The following is a 12,294-nucleotide window of genomic DNA, read 5'->3' on the forward strand; positions in this document are numbered from 1 at the left end:
AATTTTTTGATTTACCTAAATTACATTGGGAATGCTTGATATTTTGCTGCTAGAAGTCTGCCTTTTCAGCCTTCCCTTCTGCAACTATAACCATATCTCATTAGTAATAATTTCTGCAATTATATTTGGAAATCTAACATGAAAATCCTTCTCTTGCCAGTCAGATAATCTTCCTTCATTTTCTCTGGTTTTTAAATTGATTTGACTTTTTGTTATCCCAATCTCCTACTGTTACGCTAGCAGCTCTTAAACTTTCTTCATTATTATCTACACAGAAGGCTTTATCTACCCTCGTTAACTCCACGTAACCTTCTACTCATAGTTACCCTCTATCATTTTTGTTCTAGGCCATTATAATCTAGCTACTCTCGTCCTTGGTTGAAACCCGGTTTTCATATTGAATTCCTCCCTAGTTGTTCTGTCTAGATTTGCTAATTCAAATTTTGTTCAATCTACAAAATCTGCTGAATATCTAAGTAACTATACTGCCCAAGTACTTACAGTCTTCAGCTAGTTTCAGACCATTTTGCTTTCACTTCATTAACTTCCTCACACTTCTCATGTATTCCTTCTGAATTTTCTTTTTCGTTTCTATAGTTAGTAGTACGTCAGATTCTAATACTCCTTTTCAGGGATTTTAATATGTGGCTAACTGGTAATTGAATAACTTCATAGCTGATTACATGTCCCTTTATCATGACTAAAGTTGCGTACCTATATTTGTGTTATGTCTCAAGCTACTGCTATCTAGCACCTTCGGATGATCCCTACTCGACTGCTACCCAAGAGCTACTCAACTCCCCTACCACGGCTAGACTACCTCTATTTATGTCTTGGGCGATCCTACTTCTTCGCTTGGGGGCGTCGACACAACAATTTGCCAAATTCCATACCTATATCTTTGCTGAAGAGTCCTACAGTTTTTATTAAGAAATCTATCCCTTTTATATTCTTACTTAAAACTTCAGATTTAGTGTAAATGATTAATTTTTCCGTTACTATCTCTAAACTGATGCCCTGGCTTTGTCTTAATGGTAAACTGAGGGTGATTAAGCATAACACAAATATTGAAGGGGATAACGAGTCTCCCTAAAAATTCCTCTCTTGATATTAACTTTCCCTAAGATGTGTCAAACGCATAGAGATCTACTTTCTACATGCTATTGCTAATTAATTCTTTTATGTCGTTTACAATACTGAATATACTCAAACATTCACATATCCATGAGTGTGGAAGTGATTTTTTTCCAATCTGATGATGCTACGGTTAAATTTTTCTTCAAGATTTCACTTCTTTTAGATCTGATTTGTTTATGTATAATAGGTCATGCGTTCCTCTAGCCGCCCCCCTGCAACCCTTCTGTTCCTCCTGCTGTTAAGGTGCTTGTAAACGCTTTCTGAAAGAATTCCTGTTAAGTTTCCACACTAATGATAAGCAAGTGATTGAACTATAACTGCTAGCTGTATTGCCCTTGCTTTTGTCTTTCATAAGAAGTCTTGTTCCCCCTTAAGTCATCCAATCAGATATGATTCCGCCATTCAAGCATTCCTAAATCTATTCCCTCAGTCTCCCATCTAAGCTATGAAATTGTTTTAACCAGTGCCCTTGATTGAAATCTGGTCCTGAGCTTTCCAGTTCAGCATACTTCCAAACACTTTACTCATCAATGCATTAATTAAGTTTAGATCTGGCTGCTTTTCACTAACTACATCTTCCCACACTTTCTTTAACCGTACTGTATTTCCATTATGATTGACTGACTTATCTCAAATATTATTATTATTATTATTATTATTATTATTATTATTATTATTATTATCAAAAGTAGTAGTAGTAGTAGTAGTAGTAGTAGTAGTAGTAGTAGTAGTAGTAGAAATAACACCAGCATAATATTAGTAAAATCAGTAATTTGGTTGAATGTCATCTACACTGTGCAAATCATGTTCCCCTTGCTGTTAAGGCGCTTGTAAACGGTGCATTCGTATGTTTACACCCACACACACACACACACACATATATATATATATATATTTATGTATATATATATATATATATATATATATATATATATATATATATATATACATATATATATATATATATATATATATATATATATATAATACAATACATAGATAAACAAATGGAATTAAATACTACATACGTTAACAAAATTTAATTAAACACAAAAAAACACACACATGAACAAATAAATAAATAAAAACAAATACAAACGAACACGTATTAACAGAGAATATAGGTGATACAGACACTCCCCATACACACATGCACTTACAAAAGACACAGACACATTGAAGGACACGCATGCGTAGACACATACAATAGGAATACAAAATACAAAATGGCTGATAGTTAGCAAGGTGAGACACACATAAGAAAGAAGGAAACAAAGGACCACTGATGAGGTCACAGAAGTGTGACGAAAGAACTCTGGCCGAAATAAGATTAAGATTAATGTAATATAAAGCTGAAGCAAATTAACACCAAATATACAGTACGTGTGTTTTTATTGGCTGATCAGAGAAAGTAAAATGGAAAACAGGATTAAGTGGCAAGTGTGAGGAGAGGCTACTCCATTGATGGAGTATGATCTGATTAAATGATTTTGAAAGAGATTTGTTGATTCACTCAGTATCAGGAGCAGCATAACCAGTACCGAGAACAAGCAGGTGAATGACTGAGAAAAATACAAAGATCAAGATTTCCAGAAAACTGAGACCTGTATGATTTTTAAAGTGTATGCTATTCCAGTAATATGGAATAGAACCAATATTCAGAGTCATTAACTTATCATAATTCTGGAAGAGAATTTAAACTTTGTTCTTTAGCTGACTGAGTTAAAATCAACAGATGTTCATTTAAGTAGTGATGCACCTCATAGGAAATCCATAACTAACTGGATTAAAGTCTTTTTCTAAACATCTTCTGTCAATAGGAATGCACGATCTGGAAGATCAATTAAAGACAGTGTTAGAGAAGAAAACTTAACATCCATAGTAGAATGCTTTCTTGGAACGTCCACGAAATTCAATAAAATTAGATTCTTAGAAGCTGACCATTTCAGAATCAGTTTGTAAAATTCTATGAATGAAACTCAAATAAAATCCTTCAAAAGTCAAATGATCGAATTTTTTAGAAGCGTACTATAATGCATGATTAACATTATGTCATCAATTCAACTTCAAGTATGTCGGCGATGCATCACATTTTAACCACTTAGTATTAAATATCACCACACACTAATGGTATAACTTCATCATTTCACTGACGCGAATGAGACGCCCAAAAGGCATATGGATTTCAAGAACATGAAAGATTCCCCTAAACATTACATCTGATATACATGTGAAATAGATCTCATCACTGGATCATTTTCATCTCAAGAACACACTGTTAATGGTGAATGTTATTTAGAAATGCGGCACAAAACTGATAAAGGATATTGTGTTTCAGCAGTAGTGTGCGAAAGGCAGTTTCTAAATGTAAAGTACCTTAACAAATCGATCATGTGGTTTTCCCGTAATTTAAGGGGTTGGAACATTAAATGTTTATTCTTTACGCAGTTAATACTTCGTTCATGTGAAACTTATATTCCAAGGTAAGTAATGTGATACAGGCTTTAATTGAAAATCAATGCTAAACCCATTTCTACAATTTCGTTCTGTATATGTTCAATAGTCCTGACATGGAGAATATTAGCACTCGCAATGATATAATTATTTTAAATTGTAATGAATTTTTGCATTCATATTTTTATCAATAAATTAGATTGCATATAAAACTAGAGAGAGAAAGAACGATCGAAAGAAAGTATGAATGAATGAAGGGAAAAGGAAAGCGAAAAAGTGCGCGTGTTTGAAACATAGTATTGGTAAAAGCAGAAAGGACTGTAGTTGAAGTAGAACTGAAAATATACATGCAGAGAATGCAAGAAAGACAAATATGACTGTTAATGCACATATGCATGCAAGGGTTGCATCAAAGTAGATAAAGAGAATTGAGAGGAGTGAGATACGTTGATATAAAAAGAAGCACAAAGAAAAAACTTAGATGCATTCATATGTAAATGAGTTTAACAGGAAAATAGTATGGTGTGTCGTGAAACTTTAACAACACATAACATTACGTGAAGAGAAACGAGATGGAAGCAACCAGTGAAAATGAAAAATAATAATGGACATCATTTTATGTCGAGTTTCATGGTAGATATATTACTAAAGTAGACATAATGAATTTTGGAAAATCAGACATGAATAATGAATTTTAAATGGTGTATAGATGGTAAAGACAGACATATCTAAAAAGTTATAGTCAAAATATTGCAGAGGAAAATGCATAATAGTTCTGAATATTCTAACATATGAACTTTTATTGAACACTTTTTGGTCCTCTGCCTTAGATAATAGCGTGCGGAATATCATAGACTTAACATGTACGAAGGTTGGCGGTAAAGGTTATAGGTTGACCAAGAAACTCATACATTGTGACCAAATGAGGGTTATTTTTTTTAAATGCACTCCCTTGCGGTACACATACTTATTTCATTGGTGTTGTATTGCTTGGAAGCCATTGTTGAAGAAGCTTTCATCTTGTTGGTTAAAAAAAGTCATCAAAAACAGATATAATGTCATCAGCACTGCGATACTATTTCAAAGCCAAATGGTTTTTCATGTTGGGAACTGCTGATATTCAGTTGGTGCCAAATCAGGAGAATAGCGAGTGTGATAAACCAGTTCAAAGCCACAGCCACGCACCGCAATCATTGAAAGGAAGGACTTGTGTGCTAGAGCACTGTCGGCTTAAAACAATATTCCTTTCGTTAGTTTTCCTGGGCTTTCGGTCTTCATAGCCTTTGGTAACTGCCTCAGCAAATTGGTATAGTAACCTCCATTGATGGCGTGGCCATTTTGAAGATAGTAAATACAATGACTTTTGCACTCCACAAACCTGAGACCGTCTAAAAAACTACAGATGGCATGACCTTGGCCTTCTTTAATGTAGGTGAGAGGGGAGTTGTTTCCACTGTATAGATTATCTCTTGGACTCTTGCTGAAAATAATGTCCTTAGGAGCTAAGCACTTAAGAGCAAAGCTTTTTTGCTGCAAGTACATAACACCACGATGCGAAATTGTGCTTTTTTTTTTCAAGAGAAATCGCTATTAGTTTCAAAGTCTTCTTTGAACAGTCAGATGTCAGTTTACGTGGAAAGAAACAACGCAAGTATGAAGAAGAGGGGCTGAAATTAATGCAAGCAAATTTTCACTGTTGTAACATCACTGCTTTTTTTTTTATCCCATCCTCGCACTAATGTAAATAAAAACAGGTAGACTTGAGAAGTGGATTAACATGGAACGCAAAAGTTCAGATTCGAGATTAAAAGAAAAAGAACAGAAGAATTCTGTAAACTTTTATCTCGACATTTGTTTCAAGACCGCCATAACGTATGTAATAATCATATTCATATGAAATATGAGCATGATGTCATTGGTGTATGTCCTTCGATAAGTCCCTGTGAAATTGCTAAGGCAAGTTAGACGTCCCTTCTCGAGAGCAAGATGGTAAATGCTTATTTTCTTATAAAGTCTACAAACATAAAGGGTTAAAGAGAGCAGAGTGAGATATTGAGAAATGGATGGGAAGAGAGCGAAGTAACAGTCAAACACAAGTGGAGATTAAGGGGAATCGAAAGATTAAATTAGTACTTGACAAAGATAAAGCACAAATAATATAAAATTAATAGCAGACCGAAAAAATATTGTTGTCTGTTCAAAATAGCAGAATGCATGGGGGTGCAATGTAGTAGTTTGGAGAAAAGAAAAAGCAGTTAAGAACAATAGATGTAAGGGTCAGTATGACATGGAAAATAAACCTTTTGGTAAGAGAGTGGTGATTAATAAGACAAGAAAAGAGGTTGACTGAACGAATATTTTAGCTGAAACAATGAGAAAATATAATTACTTTATAAAAGAAGCAATGGTCCAGTAGAATTTATGTTGACAAGCAAAGATTACATCAGAGAAGAGATTAAGCAAAGAGGTTTCATTCTGAAGTAGTACAACGCGCGACTCCTGGCAACAAAACTTACAGACGCATTGTAGGTGTTCCCTTAAGAATTATAGATTAGAAGGAAGCATGAGGTGTGCCATGCGTATTTTGACAGTGTGAATGGGTGTAGAAGGAAGTAGATTGCTCAGAATACCTATTTGGAGATAACTGACACTGAAATAAGCAAAAGATATGATGGTGATTAAAAATGATGTTTCTATTTTAAGCAAGTATTTTGAGAGAACGGTTTAGTCAAGGTAAGTAATTCGAATACTTGACTGTCATCCACATTTTGTCGACCTCGAAGGGATAAAAGACATCATTGATTCGTTTTTTTTTAATTCGAAGAAGCGGAATGACTATCACAAGACGTCTAGTCAACGCTCAACCCAAATAATGTCTTGGATATTAGGCTCTAGTTCAGAAATTATTTTGCGAAGCAGATAAGTCGATGACCTCCCAGTATATTATTTCTTCAACCCGGAGGGATGAAAGGCAAAGTTCACCATGAAAATACTTGAATTCAGTAAGTAAGGCTCCAGAAGGCAAAGTGTAAAACATTTTTGGACATTCGAACAGTTCCCTTGCAGTCTCCCAGAAGTATGATCCGAGTTAATTGTATAGGTATACGCAAGTGGGTGCTTCGTTCATCATCCTTAATCAACCCTTATTCAGGGATGGGCTACTCGACCTGAGGAAAATTGTAACTGGCCCCACCTGAAAAGTCATGCATTGTTTATCTTGATATGAGGTCACCATGTTCTGGTTATGATGCATGTGCCTGGAGTAATTTCATGAGATAGGTAGTGATGCAGAGTATATTGGGAAGGCATGCGCCAGGTTCGGAGTTGTATTTCGGCCATGGTGGATGCTGGAGGCGCTTACTTTAAGTAAACTGCTATCTGCCAGCCATAATCCAGTTGATATCTTCGATTCGTTAATACAGCTTATTTTCAGATGGGATATTATGATTCCATTCGACTACGACCATGCCGGAGCACCACCTACAAGGATTTTAGTCGAACAATTTATTTTAAATTTTGTATGAAGATGGTGGATTGTATGTTATGACTTAATCTATGAATACATCGATAAAATTCTACCAAAACCCCTGCTGAAAATTTTAAACACCATTTTAGTTCTCTTTTACATATACGCAACAACTGGAACCAACCGCAGAGCTGGATGTACTGTTAGATTTGGGTCAAATACTTACATGTGTGCAGTATTCTAACAACAGGTGATATCTTCATTGTGGTTTATTTCACTGTGAACTCTATGCTATCGTACCTCGCTATTTATGGCGTCCAACGACTTGATGTGCCTAGATTCAAGTGACTCCTTATAACTAATTCATTCATATATCTATATGTGTGTGTATGCATGTAAATATACATGTCTCTCTCACTCTTTCTCTCTCCACCCGCTCTCACTCTCTCTCTCTCTCTCTCTCTGTATATATATATATATATATATATATATATATATATATATATATATATATATATTAATTATTGATATGGCAATCGGGGTGTAGCTTTATTTAGCACAGCAATCGTTTCGGCTTCCTTCTGCACTGGTCTATAGAGGGTGTGAAATGATGTAATGATATCGGATGCATCGCACAGTGCAGGGAGTCTCAGTTGACGTATTTTAGTGTCTCCTTTCTAGACCTGAGATTTTAATTTTAAATTTAACGTTTACTTAGTGCAATACACATATAGATAGGCAAGCATCCAAGCACACACGCGCACACACACACATCTTATACATGTGTCTGCATATGTATGTATGCATGTATATATTTCTCTCCCTCTTTCCCTACCTTTCTCTCCTTCTCCCTCTCCCTCTTTGTATATATGTGTTTATATGTATGTATATAATATTGTTCGTTTTTTTCCGTCCTTGTTTTTGTATACATTCACTACATTCTTCCAAGGAATCTCATGCTCTTAGCTTAGTTTTTCTTCGGGGCTTACCAGATTGGAGTAATATCGAGAATAACCAGCCGAAATTGCAAGGATATTCTGGATCTCGACTGAAGAGAGAAAACTCCGAATGACCTGTCTTTGTTTTCTTTGCATCGTCTATCTGTATGTTTTGTCCCTTTCTTGTATCACCTAACTGTCTGGATGTTTCGCGTTTTTGTCCCGTTCTGTATTATATAATTATATATATATATATATATATATATATATATATATATATATATATATATATATATATATATATATATATATATATATATATATATATACATCTCCTTTTTAAAGAGTTGTAGCCAGGTCTTTGGAAACACGCTGCTGTAATTCGTAAGTCGTACTTCAGGAAGAGCAAGCTCTAGACCTGCCATCATTTTCCCGATTGTACTCACTTTTAAAACGTCTAATGTGATGAAGACTACAAAACGTTGAGTGCTTCTTTCTACTTATAGTTTCTGAAAAGCTAGTGAAATGCTATCTTCTTTTACACATCAATGGGTTCCTAGCTTGCGAAATTTAGTGAATGCAGTGTTGTTGCTTACAACACAGGCAAAGCTTTCGAAATTGTCTGGCAAGCAAATGTCCAATAGTAGCCTGCCACATTTCCTTGTTCGATTGTCACATTGACAGATTTCTTTCTATTTATCATTCTATCACTACCAACGTTACCCCACTTTAATAAATCAATAACATATTTATTGTCACATCCAATAGCATCCATTCTTATGCAGTTGAAACTATATTTCATTCTTACATAACATTCTGAAGTCATACAGTATCTACTTGCAGTCTAAACACAGCAAATTAAACACAGGCTGACACCATGAACAGAGTTCTAAAATGTATCCTCATCTAAAGATACACCAGTGGTATATCTTTGAACTGAAGAATGAAAAGCTTTACTCATCCTAAAATCATCGCATCATCCCACCCCCATAATTATGAACAGCACTTACTTAGAGTCATGAAGAACACATTCGTTCAAAAAATAGACATAACATTTCAACAGGAATATTTCTAGGAGGTAGCAGGGTTTATGGAACTTCCACACTTATATTCCGGTCTCTCAACTCTATTCTTCTCATTCCCCTTGTAGTGTCAAATCTCCCAGAACATGCTTTGATAAATACGCCAGTCCTTCCTATTCAGAACGATGAACCACTGCATTTCTGTTCCAGCATATCATTCGCGCAAGTGATAAGATACTATGAATTTAGAGAAGATTTAATAGCATCTTTATTTGGCTTAGTGGGGAGCTGCGACGGGCGTAGTCACTGCCTTTTGTACATATCTACCAATTTAGAAATAGTATGCATGTGTATGTAGTACACACGCACCACGCATGCGCGCGCGCATGCACACACATGACACTTCGATATATTCGTCCACACAAAGTGCGTAACTTGCGTTATTTGCACACAGTAACACGAACGTGCAATGTAGTTAGAAACGGTGTCGCGCAGAAAATGGTGTAAAGAATAACAGTTTAATAAGATAATAATATGAATAATATGATAATATAAAGGCACAGGCGTGGCGGTGTGTTAAGAATTTCGCTTCCCTACCACATGGTTCTGGCTGCAGTTCCATTGTTTGGTATCTTGTGCAAGTGTCTTCTGTAGCCCCGCACCGACCAAGGGCTTATGAGTGTATTTGATTGCATGTATATGTATGTATGTATATATGTATTTTTTGTGTATGTATTTATATGTGTATGTGTCTTTGTGCCTGCATTTGTCCCAAACCTTCGCTTAACAACTGGTGTTGGTCTCTTTACGACCCCGTAACCTAGCGGTTCAGACCAGGGCCCGACAGATGAAGTACCAGCTTTTAAAAGATAAACACTGCTGTCGATTCATTCAGCAAAAATGTCTTCTAGGTGGTGCCCCAGCATGATTGCAGTCTAATTAATAAAGCAAGTAAAAGATAAAAGAGAAATAAACTAAAACCCCATTTCGAGTAATACCTTTTATTCAAGCTGCAGTGTTTTTCCCTTATATGGTGACAATAGATAACTTTTGCAGTCGGTATGAAGAAATCTGAGCACTCACCCAGGCACATGCATTCATTTCTTCATGGAACTTTTCATTGGGTGTTTGTCTTTTACTGCGAGGGCCGCTGTAATATCCAACGCGTAATGGAGGTGTTAATGTGTGTGTGTGTGTGTGTGTGTGTGTGTGTGTGTGTGTGTGTGTGTGTGTGTGTGTGTATGTGTGTGTGTGTGTGTGTGTGTGTGTGTGTGTGTTTTGCACAACACTCGATATATTTTGAGTGAAAGCACATAAAACTATGTACAAAAACTTGGTGAGAGTATACAAATAATAAATCTCAGACAAGCAAAGTAAGATTCGAGTAAGTGGTGCTATTGCTGTGTGCGCAAATTGATTGAACTAGTGTATAATAATCTGAAACTTTTGTATTAACTGTTTTCATTATAGCCATTTTAAGAATTAAGATCGACAAAGGCCGTTTTTTTATTGTTGTTTTGGCCCGTTTGATTGTTTTACAATCGACTGGGTGGCTCTGCTAACTGTACTACTTGAACCCTTTTTTTTCTACTTAGCGGATAAAAATCTGTAAACAAATAAGAAAACATTGATATGGTAAAAAAGAATCTTCCAGGAAATTTGTGGCAAATTGTCTTAATGTAGTAAGAATAAATGATGCGAACAAAACATGCGACAAGATGAGTTACTAGCTGGTGGAGAACACGATACAGTTATTTCTCCTAAATTCTAAATTTAGTTCATTTACAAACACAGAAAAGTCACAGATTACTTATATCATTCACTGAAGTTGAATACCTATTATAATCAATATCGATAAACCAATAATGAAAGAATATTGAAAGAAACGACGATTGCTCAATTCTTGGTCGAATAAAAGCAATGCGTGGTTTTAGACTATATTTTTAGTTGTTAATACGGTAATATATAAGTTGAATTTCTATTATACTGAAACTGAATCGTAGAAGCTATACTTTAGTTAAGATTTAACACATTTTACTTTCAGTTATCATCATTTTAATTTTATTACATTTGTTTCTTCAGAATTAAAAGACACCAATATAAAATAGTAACTATATCTGGGAAGATGAGCCATCGCGTAAAGAATCAATCGTTGTTTCAAGAAATATATAGAGAAAGATATTTTTGAACAGTGCGTTGAAGTCTTCCGGCATTCGGAATTGTTTTGCGCCAAAATCAGAACAGCTTCAGTGTCAAAATGCCAATAAGGAGCAAAGATTCAGGGTTGAAGAGATTTTTCGACCGGCAATAGTTGCTGAGGAAGGTGAGGCTGTTTGCCAGATCAGAAACCATGGTTCAAGTATATCCAGACACCATGAAATATAGAGCATTGAACTATGTGAAAATTTTGGGGGGCCCGTTCAACCGACTACTGTTGTTTCTCCTTCATATTTTTCAGTGTTATTATTGGTGGTTTAAATGAGGGTTTTAACTCCTCTTTCTTGCAGGTAGCACCTTTGTGTGCCCTTATGATTGATATAAATTTTAATTCTATAGCTATCTACTGCTATTTTAGGCCTGCAACCACTTATATGACTGTTGTTGTTATTATCAACTATTTATATTACCGCAGATAATAATAACGATAATAATATCTATATAAATATTCACTCCTTAATATTTGCTCCTTATTGGTATTTTTACTCTGAAGCTGTTCTGATTTTGGCTGGCTCAAAACAATTCAGAACACCGGCAGACTTCAACATGACGCGTTGAAGAGGTTTCTCAACCGGTAATACTTGCTGTAGAGGTTGAAGCTGTTTGCCAGATCAGAAACCATGATCCAAGTTTGCCTAAAAATTAAGAAAGATATAGCATTTGGCTATATAGGTACGTGAAAAAGTTTTGGTGCTCGTTCGCCCTGCTACTGTTGTTTTTCTAACGTATTTTTCCGTGTTATTATTGGAGGTTTAAAGGAGGGTTTAAACTCTTGCTTAGCAGGTAGGCGCTTTTGTGTGCCCTTATTATATATATATATATATATATATATATATATATATATATATTGCGTTACCTCATATTCGCCTGCCTGGCAGCCGCACGCCCTTTTTTGTTGTATATGTATAATTAGAATCATTTTATTTTTCATGTTTGTGTTCATCATTGTCCTATACGTTCGTTGACAATTCTCAAGGGCATTTTGCCACTGGCGTCGCAAAAACTGAAAAATATCAAAAATAAAAGTCGCGAAATTGTAAGGATCTTTTGGACGTTGACT

This window comes from Octopus bimaculoides, chromosome 12 (assembly GCF_046866305.1).
Source record: "Octopus bimaculoides isolate indiv1 chromosome 12, ASM4686630v1, whole genome shotgun sequence".
In the NCBI taxonomy this organism is placed as follows: domain Eukaryota; kingdom Metazoa; phylum Mollusca; class Cephalopoda; order Octopoda; family Octopodidae; genus Octopus; species Octopus bimaculoides.